Source organism: Gigantopelta aegis, chromosome 4 (assembly GCF_016097555.1).
Source record: "Gigantopelta aegis isolate Gae_Host chromosome 4, Gae_host_genome, whole genome shotgun sequence".
Taxonomy (NCBI): Eukaryota; Metazoa; Mollusca; class Gastropoda; order Neomphalida; family Peltospiridae; genus Gigantopelta; species Gigantopelta aegis.
Genome location: NC_054702.1, coordinates 95,767,603 through 95,779,007, shown reverse-complemented (window position 1 = coordinate 95,779,007; position 11,405 = coordinate 95,767,603).

The window sequence follows — 11,405 nt, the reverse complement described above, 5'->3', positions numbered from 1 at the left end:
ATCAAATTATAGCATTCAAATGTTATCTCTTTTCTTCTGTGAAAAAAAATCAAATTATAGCATTCACATTTTATCTCTATTCATCTGTCAAGAAATGAAATTATAGTCTTCAAATTTTATTCCTATTCCTGTCTAGAAATCAAGTTATAGCATTAACATTTTATCTTTATTCCTGTCAAGAAATTGTGATTTAGCATTCAAATGTTTATCTCTATTCCTTTGTCAAAAATAAAATTATAGCATTCAAATAGTATTGCTATTCCTCATTCAAAAAATCAGTTTCATAAACGTACATTTGTTTGACACCTGGAGTGTCGATAAACATTAATTTATTCATTCTGTACAAGTAACTTTAAATGAGAATATTACAAAGTCACAAAGTAATTAACAATTAAGTAGTTGTTTTCTTTTTCTCTCTTATTTTAAAGAAACCAAAGTACAATGGCAAAAAATAAATATCTTACCTCTAAGGTCAATTCCAGCATTTTTAAATCACTACTAATAATGTAATTGTTTGTTTTTCATTTTTTGTGTGCTAATTTTTACCTTTTATACCTTTTCGATACTTTGTTTCTTTACTCGTGCATTAAACAGTCCCAAATCACACCATATTTCGTATATAGTTCTCATCTAAAATGTCTGAAAGTATTGTTATTTTAACTAAACAATGTCCTTATACGTTTTTCTTCACACCCCGTTTGGCTGTAAATTGAAAACAAAGCCCTTATTTGTATAACGTACGATTATGCGTTATTACACACACCCCGTTTGGCTGTAAATTGAAAACAAAGCCCTTATTTGTATAACGTACGAGTATGCGTTATTACACACACCCCGTTTGGCTGTAAATTGAAAACAAAGCCCTTATTTGTATAACGTACGATTATGCGTTATTACACACACCCCGTTTGGCTGTAAATTGAAAACAAAGCCCTTATTTGTATAACGTACGAGTATGCGTTATTACACACACCCCGTTTGGCTGTAAATTGAAAACAAAGCCCTTATTTGTATAACGTACGATTATGCGTTATTACACACACCCCGTTTGGCTGTAAATTGAAAACAAAGCCCTTATTTGTATAACGTACGATTATGCGTTATTACACACACCCCGTTTGGCTGTAAATTGAAAACAAAGCCCTTATTTGTATAACGTACGATTATGCGTTATTACACACACCCCGTTTGGATGTAAATTGAAAACAAGACGGGCACCGTTCACACGGATTGTTTGATTTACTAGGTAAGTTTATAATTAATACAACAGAGAAACATAGGAAATCGACTGAAATAACTATATAATTATATACTCAGGGCATTTTAAATAATAAACAATACATGAAATCTGCCAAGGTTCGGATTTGTGGTCATGTGTACGGAAAGAAAATAAATAGTAACAAAGTGTTAAAGGTAAAATAGCTCAATTTGTTGGGTCTAATCTGCTGAGCACAATAGTTATTAATATTATAGTTAAAGTGAACAGTTTAAATTGGTTTCGTTTAACGACACCACTACAGCACAATGACTTATTAAGCACTGATTTTTTTATATCAAATATTCGATAATTCTAACATACATGTATAGTCGTAGAGGAAACTCACTACATTTTTCATTCCGCTAGTAGCAAGGAATGTTTTATAGACACATTCCCACCGACAGGAAAGAACATTCCACGGCTTCGAAAACACTAGTCATGAAACACTGGTTGTTACTGCAACAAAAAAACCTAATCACAGAATGGATCAACCGAGGAGGTTTGATCCTATGATCCAGGCACCACTGACTGAACTAGATCTCACTCCAATTGAACAATCATGTCAATTTGCAATTTGTCAAATACATAAAACTGTGAATCGAAGCTAATGAAAGATTCAAAGTATATAATTCCCTGTCATTACTGAACTGGAACGGAACGCAGTTTCGTGGTAGAGCGTCCGCCCCAGGTGCGATTTGTCGCAAGATCATTTCACCATTACTGGACCCTTGGGATTGTTGTCCGTTCCAACCAGTTCTTCACAACTGATATATCAAAGACAGAAGTTTGTGTTATCCTATGTGTGGAAAGTGACTATAAAAGACCCCTTGCTGCTAATCTGGAACAATATTATAAGTGGTGGCAGCGGGTTTAATTTATCACTCTCAACACCAAAATAAATTAACGTGAAGTCGTCAAGTAATTTATTGACCAAAACCAACTTGGCTATATACACAACTCAGATATAACTATGAGTAGAACAATAGTATAGAATATACATAATTTAATGTATTTACATATACAAACAAATGCAGAATATTATTTTTAAAAATAATACGCAAAGATACAAAATAAATGTAAATTAATAGAAAAGATTAATTCTGAGCTGCTGAGTACACAGTGTATGCTATAAAATGCGAGTACATACAAACAAATTCTATCTTGATGTTAAATGTCTTTGTTGCTTCACATTTTACAGTTATTAGGATCGTATAATAATATTATGCTAAATATAAAAATAGACAAAATCAAGGAAATAATAATTGTGAATTATTTAACAAATTTAAATTTATAAAAATATGTATATTGCCTTAGTTCTACTGACTTTTATCGTGTATTCATTTAGGTGGAAAAAAATATTCACAAGAAAAAATATTTATTATTCTTGAAGAAATATACATAGTGTTAGGGTTGACCCTAAATCACTACCATATATAAACAAAGTACATATATTTTGAGCAGGTATGCCGGTAATTAAAGGTATGTGGTGTAACTAGTACAAAATAGTATTAGTTACACACGTCTAGGGCATCAAATAGCTACAATTCAAATTTCTTTATTGCTATACATTTGACAATTATCAGGTTCGTATAATATGCATAATATATAACTATATAAAAATGGACAAAATCATGGAAATGATAATGATGCATCATTTAACATATTTAAATATATATACATAAATACCGGGGGGATGGCAAAGTCGAGGGCGAAAATGTACGTTTTTGTCCTTCTCTATGCCCCCACCGCGCACACACACACGCACGCACACACATACGCACGCACCCACCCACACATGCACACACATACACACACCCCCCCCCACACACACACATACATATACACCAGGTATTGCTCCTATGGGCCTGTATATACACGACCATAGTTCTACTGACTTCATCATGTATTTATACAAAAGGAAAGAATGTACACAATATTGTGTTAACTTGGTTTTCATGCTTCAAACACGATGCCTTGGGTACACTCGTCAAATATCTCGACTGTCTTGTCCAGCATAGCGGGGTTTCACTGTACTTTTCCCCTGAAATCTACCCACAGAGTCATTAAAACTCACTCTGGATGGCAGCCGGGACCCATTATCGAGCACCACCAAACTGATGGTTTAACTACCACACAGGACGGGACGTAGCCCAGTGGTAATGTGTCCGCCTGATGCGCGCTCGGCCTAGGGTCGACCCTCATCGGTGGGCCCATTGAGCTATTTCTCGTTCCAGCCAGTGCGCCACAACTGGTATATCAAAGGCCGTGGTATGTGCTATCCTGTCAGTGGGATGATGCATGTAAAATATCCCTTGCTACCAATGGCAAAATGTAGCGGGTTTCCTCTCTAAGACTATATGTCAAAAATTACCAAATGGTTGACATCCAATAGCCGATGATTAATAAATAAATGTGCTCTAGTATTAGCGTTAAACAAAACAAACAGTTTTCCCCAGAGTACTAGAGTTTATTATTTTTTTAAATGAATAGATTTATTGAAATAATAATTGCTCTAATTGCCTACAAGTATTTCATTCTCTATTTCTGAAATATGTAAAATGGTCCTAATCTATGAGGTAAAACATATACTAAATCGTTGTTGGTAAAATACTAACATCTTCAATATTATATAAACTCGCTGGTAAGCATTTAAGCTAACAAGGTAATAGTAATATAAAAAGAGCTATCTTAGTAATTAAGCACAAAACTGTGTAAAAACATGTATTTATGCCAGCTTCATTTTTGTCTTAAGTTCTGGATTTTCTCTCTGTCGTCTTATTAATTGATTAATTCCCCAATTACTCTCGTCATGTTGCCTCTGTTCCCTTTAACATAATAATATACACGTTTTATGTTTACTCCTGGCGTGTTTATCCGCGCAACAAGCCACACGATATCTCATGGTTGGAGATTATTTAGAAGTAACATCTGACGAACTTGGACATATTACTCCGCCTCCAGGCTGGTTGTCTTCACCTCTGCACGTGAGACAAGACCCTCCGCCGTGTGCTGTTTCGAATTAGTCCCGTCTCCAATTTTATTGCGGATGCAAGATTACCCAATCTGTGCGCCTTACTGATAAAATAATGAAAATTGAAGGAGTTTGCACTGCCCTGACTGCCTACAGACTTGAGAGCGCGTCATATCATACGCCGTACCTTTGTTTCGTGGGCTTTTTTCGATAATCTAATCTAGAAGAACGCACATGCATCTATTAGATCATAGAAGAGTTTGTGACATAAATTTGTAAACGTCTACCATTTGATATGACGTGATAAGCAATGTGCAATAACTCACAGGCAGACTTAGTACCGAGTTAGGTTGCTTATTTTTTGATGCAAGTTAGGCATAGTTGTTTGTGAAGATCTAATCTTGTTTCTAAATTTGATGGTTGTAAAATAAATTGGCAAATAAGAAAAACATAACCAAGTGAGTAGATAGATACTGATGTTGTCCAAACATTATTAAAATGTTTGCATGATATAAGTATGAATATATTTACTTTTGTTGTTAGTGATTACAATGCATCAAAAGATTTCTGATTATTTTTTTCTTAATGTGAAATGAATAACAAACCGGAATATAAATGTATTTATTTTGTATATATAGCAGACAAATACAACATCTGTTTAACATTTGTGAGTGAGGATGTGTAATTCGTGTGTATCAACTAATATCTATGAAAATTGTTTGTTTTTTTATTTAACGACACCACTGGAGCACATTGATTAATAAATCATCGGCTATTGGATGTCAAACATTTGGTAATTCTGACTCGTAATCATCAGAGGAAGCCCGCTACATTTTTCCTAATGAAGCAAGGGATCTTTTATATGCACTTTCTCACAGACAGGAAAAAACATACCACGGCCGTTGTCCAGTTGTGGTGCACTGGTTAGAACGAGAAAAAACCCAATCAGCTGAATGGATCCACCGAGGTGGTTCGATCCTGCGACGTAAGCACCTCAAGCGAGTACTCAACCGACTAATCTAAAGCCCGCTCCTTAATATCTATGAATGTTTGTTGTTAACGACACCACTAGAGCACATTGATTTTTTTTATTAATCATCGGCTATTGGATGTCAAACATATTGTCATTTAAAAATGTATTAGTAAACACAAGAATAGAACTACAACCGCAGTGCATATTCAATTCAGCATGATAATGTTTACCGTATAAATTTACCATACAAACACACACGCGCACGCGCACACACACGCACACACGCATACGCACACACATACACACACTCAAAACCCAATAACTGATTTTTCATCAAAACAATATCAATACATCACTGTTAGTTTGAAACTGTTAGTAAAGATTTAATTCATATCGTTAGGGAGCCCATGATTATCCAAGACTGGGCGATGAGTCTTCCAAACTTAATTTCGATTACAAGAGGATATCGTGAAAACCGTATTTTATGCATTTTAAATCACCATCTCCAAATGTAAACGTCTGAAGTCAGGTAACTGGACTGATCCACCAATATCTTCGTCTAGCTCAGCCACTACGTAATATAAATTACACAGAAACTTCAATGTATTGTCTATTAACAAATATTTCAATACTTTTCTATTCATTTCACAATCACAAACCAAATAAATTATTTATATTTCACTGTTTTTAAAAACAATCAAATTGTGCACAAATTCTCTAACATATTAGGCTTTCTCCATAATCCAGATAATAAAATTATTATCGACAACAATAATACGTATTTACAATCTCAAATCAGAACACAATGGAATATACTACAATAATAAAACCGCCAAAGTTATTTTAAAATACATGTATGTACAATTTAAGTTTATTTTACCTTCCCAACATATTAGGCCATCTCCAGTCCATATACATTAGTCCATATGTATCTACATGTATTTGTATTTATAGTCTGAAATGAGAACAATACAGAATATACCAGAATGGAAACAAATAATTTCAGTTGATATCAATACAATTTAAGTGGGTTTTTTTTTAATCTCTCATATATAATACCAAAATGAAAAACAATCAGAAATTCTGTTGATATCAATACAATTTAAATTGCCCCCCCCCCCCCCGCCCCAGCTTTCGTATATAATACCAGAATGAAAAAAATTCTGTTATCAACTCAATTTAAGTTTTTCCCCCAGCTTTCGTATATGATACCAGAATGAAACAAAAGGAAGTTTTTTTTCCAGCTCTCGTATATAATGCCATAATGAAAAAAGTCCGAAATTATGTTGATAAAAACCAACCGAACGTTTTATTGATATCAATACAATTTAAGCCCCCACCCCATCTCTTGTATATAATACCAGAATGATAAAAAAAAGTCAGATGTTCTGTTGATTTCAATACAATTTAAGTTTTTCCCCATCTCTCGAATACGGCATAATACCAGAATGAAAAGAAAAAGTCAGATGTTCTGTCGATATCAATACAATTTAAGTTTTTTCCCATCTCTCGAATACAGTATAATACCAGAATGAAAAAAAAAATCACAAGTGCTGTTGATATCAATACAATTTAAGTTTATTTTTTCCATTTCTCATATATTTCTCTGTCTGCTGTTTTAACAGTTTTCAAGGTTTCCAACTTGAACTGAGAACGGAATGGAATATTCCAAGGTTGTAAAAAAAAAGACACAAATTTCTGGTGATATTAATACGATTTAAGTTTCTTTTTTTCTTTTCTCCCACATTATTGCCGTAACAGGTTTCAAATGGAGCCGTTTTAAATTGCACTTCTCCATAACGACCCCGGCGTCCCACGGTACTATACACGATCTCGGGGCCGACGTTTTGGGTTGTGTGAGCTGCTGGCCGTGGAACGACGTTTGGTTTTCTCATCATCCTCGCGTCTATCAGTGGGTACGTCCCGAACTCCACCGAGAATCCCGACTTCTGGAAACAAACACTCACACTCGAGCCATTCACACAGATCCTATATCACGTGTACTTCATGCAGTTACTATCAATTTTCCTTTTCAGAAAACAAACACTCGGCTACTTTGATGTGAAGTTCACGTGTCTGTACGCAGGGAACTTTCAATAAACACGATGGTTTACATGCACGGGAGGCTCCGAATTTTACCTAAGATAATATGCTTATTAGGGGTATTATTGCAAAGGAAAGGAAAACAGTTGGTACACGGCTAAGTTACGGTGTAATGACGCAAGGGATCATGGGATCACTTGGCGTGTTCTTCTATTCTGTTGATGCTTGGGGCTATTTATTTGTTTATGCCATGACTGCAAACTATCACAATTTAATTAGCATCCAACAAATCTCTCTTGTAGGGTTTTTTGGTTTTTGTAAAAAAAAAAAAGATAAAAAAATTGTAGAAAAAGAACGAGAAATGCAGATTTGGAATACAGTATTATTAAAGGGACATTCCTGAGGTTGCTGCAACCTTTAAGATGTTATCGACTAACAGAGCCTTTTTAACGATTGTAACTACAGCTCAAATATATTTTTCTGCATAAAATATTAGTGGCTGTATATTAAACGTGTTTCTGATGGTTCTAATATTTTTACTAGGTTAACTTTAATTTTATTTCCTAAAATATAAAAAATTCGTACGTAAGAAATTATTTGAAAACAGAATCCAGTTTGGGCTCCTTACAAATATTAAGACGACCAGAAACATCGTGAATGTACAGACAATGATATTCTAAACAAGAAAATATATTTAATGTGTAAGTTTAATCGTAGAAATATTTTATTAGTCGGAAACAACTTACAATGCAGCAAATGCAGGAATGTCCCTTTAACAAGTTTAACTTTAATTTTTATGTTAATATTTAAGATGAAACGACAAATTCATTTGCAATGTAATCATTGTATTATTTTTAGTGAATACTGTTCGAGATACATTATTCATAATCGTCGTTCAATCTGCACAGTGTGATAAAAGTATTATCACAATAACATATTTTATATATTCAGAAAATAAATTCCCAGAACAACAAAAGAAACAAACAGAAAAACAAACAAGTAAAAAAAAATAAAAAATCAGACAAACCCTTAAAAAAACCTCTCTCAAAACAACAACAATATCAAACAAAAGAAATCCACAACAATTACAAAATTTTAACTTTATTTATAGCTTGATATTCATTTTATGGCATTAACATCATTAACAGACTGCTACTAAAACTACTACTACTGCAAATGCTGCTTCTACTACTACTACTACTACTACTACTATAACTTCTGCCATTACATGAAATAAGAAATGCCAGATGGATAAACATCTTCATGACAAAAACTCTAGTTAGACTGAGGTTTCAAATGATAACATTTACAGCTGAACTTTATATACTAGTATACATTTAGCCTACATGGAAAATCAAATCTGTTTTAACATTAACAGACTATAAGCAGGTTATTGGTTTTATTACATACCAGATAATAAAATATAAAAAAATTGTTTTAAAAAAAGTATTAAAACTGTTATCAATGATAATATCATAGTCAAACGGAGGCAAATTAACGATTATATTATATTATTATAATATTATTAAGATATATACTGAACAAAGATGAATATTTCAATATATATCATGTCATATATATTTTCTTCGTGATAAAATGAATTAAGTAAATGTAATATACTGACAAATGTGGACATAACTGTTCACAAGACATTGATAACTTTAATATACACACATAAAATAGACCCCAACAAAATAAAGCAAAAACAAACAAATGGGAATGAATGAATGAATGTTTAACGACACCCCAACACAAGAAAGACATCGGCTATTGGGTGTCAGTCTAGACCCGTATACTACTGGTGTCAAACTGAGGTAAACGTATCAATACTGTGCAAACAAATGTGATTCAAACTGAATAATTTTAAATAAATTAAAGAAATATTCACTTGATGTTCAGTTTATATATTAGCTGAAGAGTGTCCTACTGTTGGATTCGGTGGCATGCTTCACTGTCTGATATGACATTTACTGTATTTTCGTACGAATGAAATTATATCTGGCAAATCATCACCGGAAGGTTCTATTTTCTTGCAGGGGATAACTCCAATCCCTTCTCTCGTGGACCCGGAATTGCTGCAAATTTTAAATTAATTTATCATAACATTGGCAATATCTATGTTTTAAGGTGCGCAAAAAAAAAAAAAAAAAAAATAAAGAGAATTTAAAAAATAATTAAAGTTCATTATTTTGTTTGTTCCATAAAACATCGATTTTTATCATAGTACCATAATTGCTAAATATTACTACACAACCGAATATCTGATCACATTATTTCTAAAGATAATTTCTTTCACTTTCAAAACACTAAGCTCAGTGATTTGTCTTTCGTCCTACCTAACCGCTTCTAACCCTTTCACAAGTCTGCATAACTGTACATCAGTTTCCCCAACCAGCGATGAGCCGAACATCATAATTGGTTAGTGATGGAAATATACGTTTGACGAAAAGCCTCAGACTGATCTCGTCTCGGTTTGTTCAACTTGCGACTCGAGACATGTGAAAACGAGCTGTTTATTCGCCTGTGATGGGGACCGCTGGCCCGACGTGATGGGAATACCAGGGTCGCTAATACGACTCTCCAGTCAACGCGAGTCGCTTCATCTTCTACCCCAGTCAGTCAGGCCGCTTCAGATCGCTCTCATGGGAGGCACAATCCATGGGTATCTTTCTTTCTGGAATCTGCGTTCAGTTTAGTGTTACATGAAGTGAAATACTCCCTATTTAACTAATTTACTGCATTGAAAGTGTCCACCCTATACTGGTTCGATGTTTGATGGAATGATAGTTTAAAACAAAATGGATGATTCAGTTTTGGATATTCGATTAAATACCATGAACAAAATTACTTTGAATTGCAATGTTTATCATAAACACAATATATTATAACGACAAAGTTTAAGTTAAAGTTTGTTTTGTTTAACGATACCACCTGGGCACATTGTTTTATTAACCATCGGTTATTGGATGTCTAAACATTTGGTAATTCTGACAAAAAAGGAAACCATCTACATTTACCCATTAGCAGCAAAGGATCTTTTATATGCAAAATCCTACAAACAAGATAGCACATCCCATGGCCTTTGATATTTCATTTGTGGTGCACTGTCTGGAACGAGAAATGCCCCAACGGGAATCGATCCTATACCGACCACGCACCAGGCGTGCACTTCACCACTGGGCTACAACAACGACAACAACAACGACAATAAAAAGCAACAACATTCAGATCACATTATGCATATACATTTTACAAATCCTATTTTAAAGTTATACATGTATTTGCCTTATTTTTTTGTAAATAATTTATACCCCATTTTATTCAAGTAAAATTCATAAACATGTTTTTATTTTTAAATATACACCCACTAACTAAAGCAACAAGACATAGTCAGCATCAAGTGACTTGGAGGTTTTTGCTTGTTTTACTTTCTTTAAACATTGCGTTGAAAAAACAAGTTTTCAGTTTACCACGCATAAAATGTGCATGAATGTCTATTCGAACGCTATTCAATTAGTTGTGTGTTTTCTTTCCTTGCTAACACACAGTAATACGCAGACAAGGACAGCTAAGACCGAATGACTTCCAGTGGTCCGCGGAAAGGCGAAGTCTAAACGCCGTGTCTCTTTAACACCGTCAGAGTCTAGAGTGGATATTCACATGGTTTCGTTCAGCCTTACCGTGTAATTGTTTTACTCATTGCTGTGGTGTTCTCATCATTTGTTTCACTTTAATGCACATTTGGGCCATATCTGTCAAACAAGGAAACTGATATGTTTTGCATGGATTCGAGACGGAGATGGAGATCAAACGGTCACTTGTTGATACACCCGGCTCCTAATCTGAGACGGGTTTTAGGACTGACGACGAGCAGCAAGAAACATTAGCAGCAATCAGCGAAGTAACGGTGTATTACAACGCGCAAACAAACAACCCGTGGCTGTATTGTTTGATCCTTATATGCAAATGTGATTTACAGTGATTAAAATAACAGTAGTCTCCTTTTATATTAGCACCACAAAATTGAAACGGAACCGTGGTATTATTGTATTAAAAGTTTTATTTTCTACAAGTACAATGTTTCTGGTTATTTAAATCCCCATGAGATACAATCACGTTAATACCTACCAAACAAACATACGGTCATAAAATATCCACAC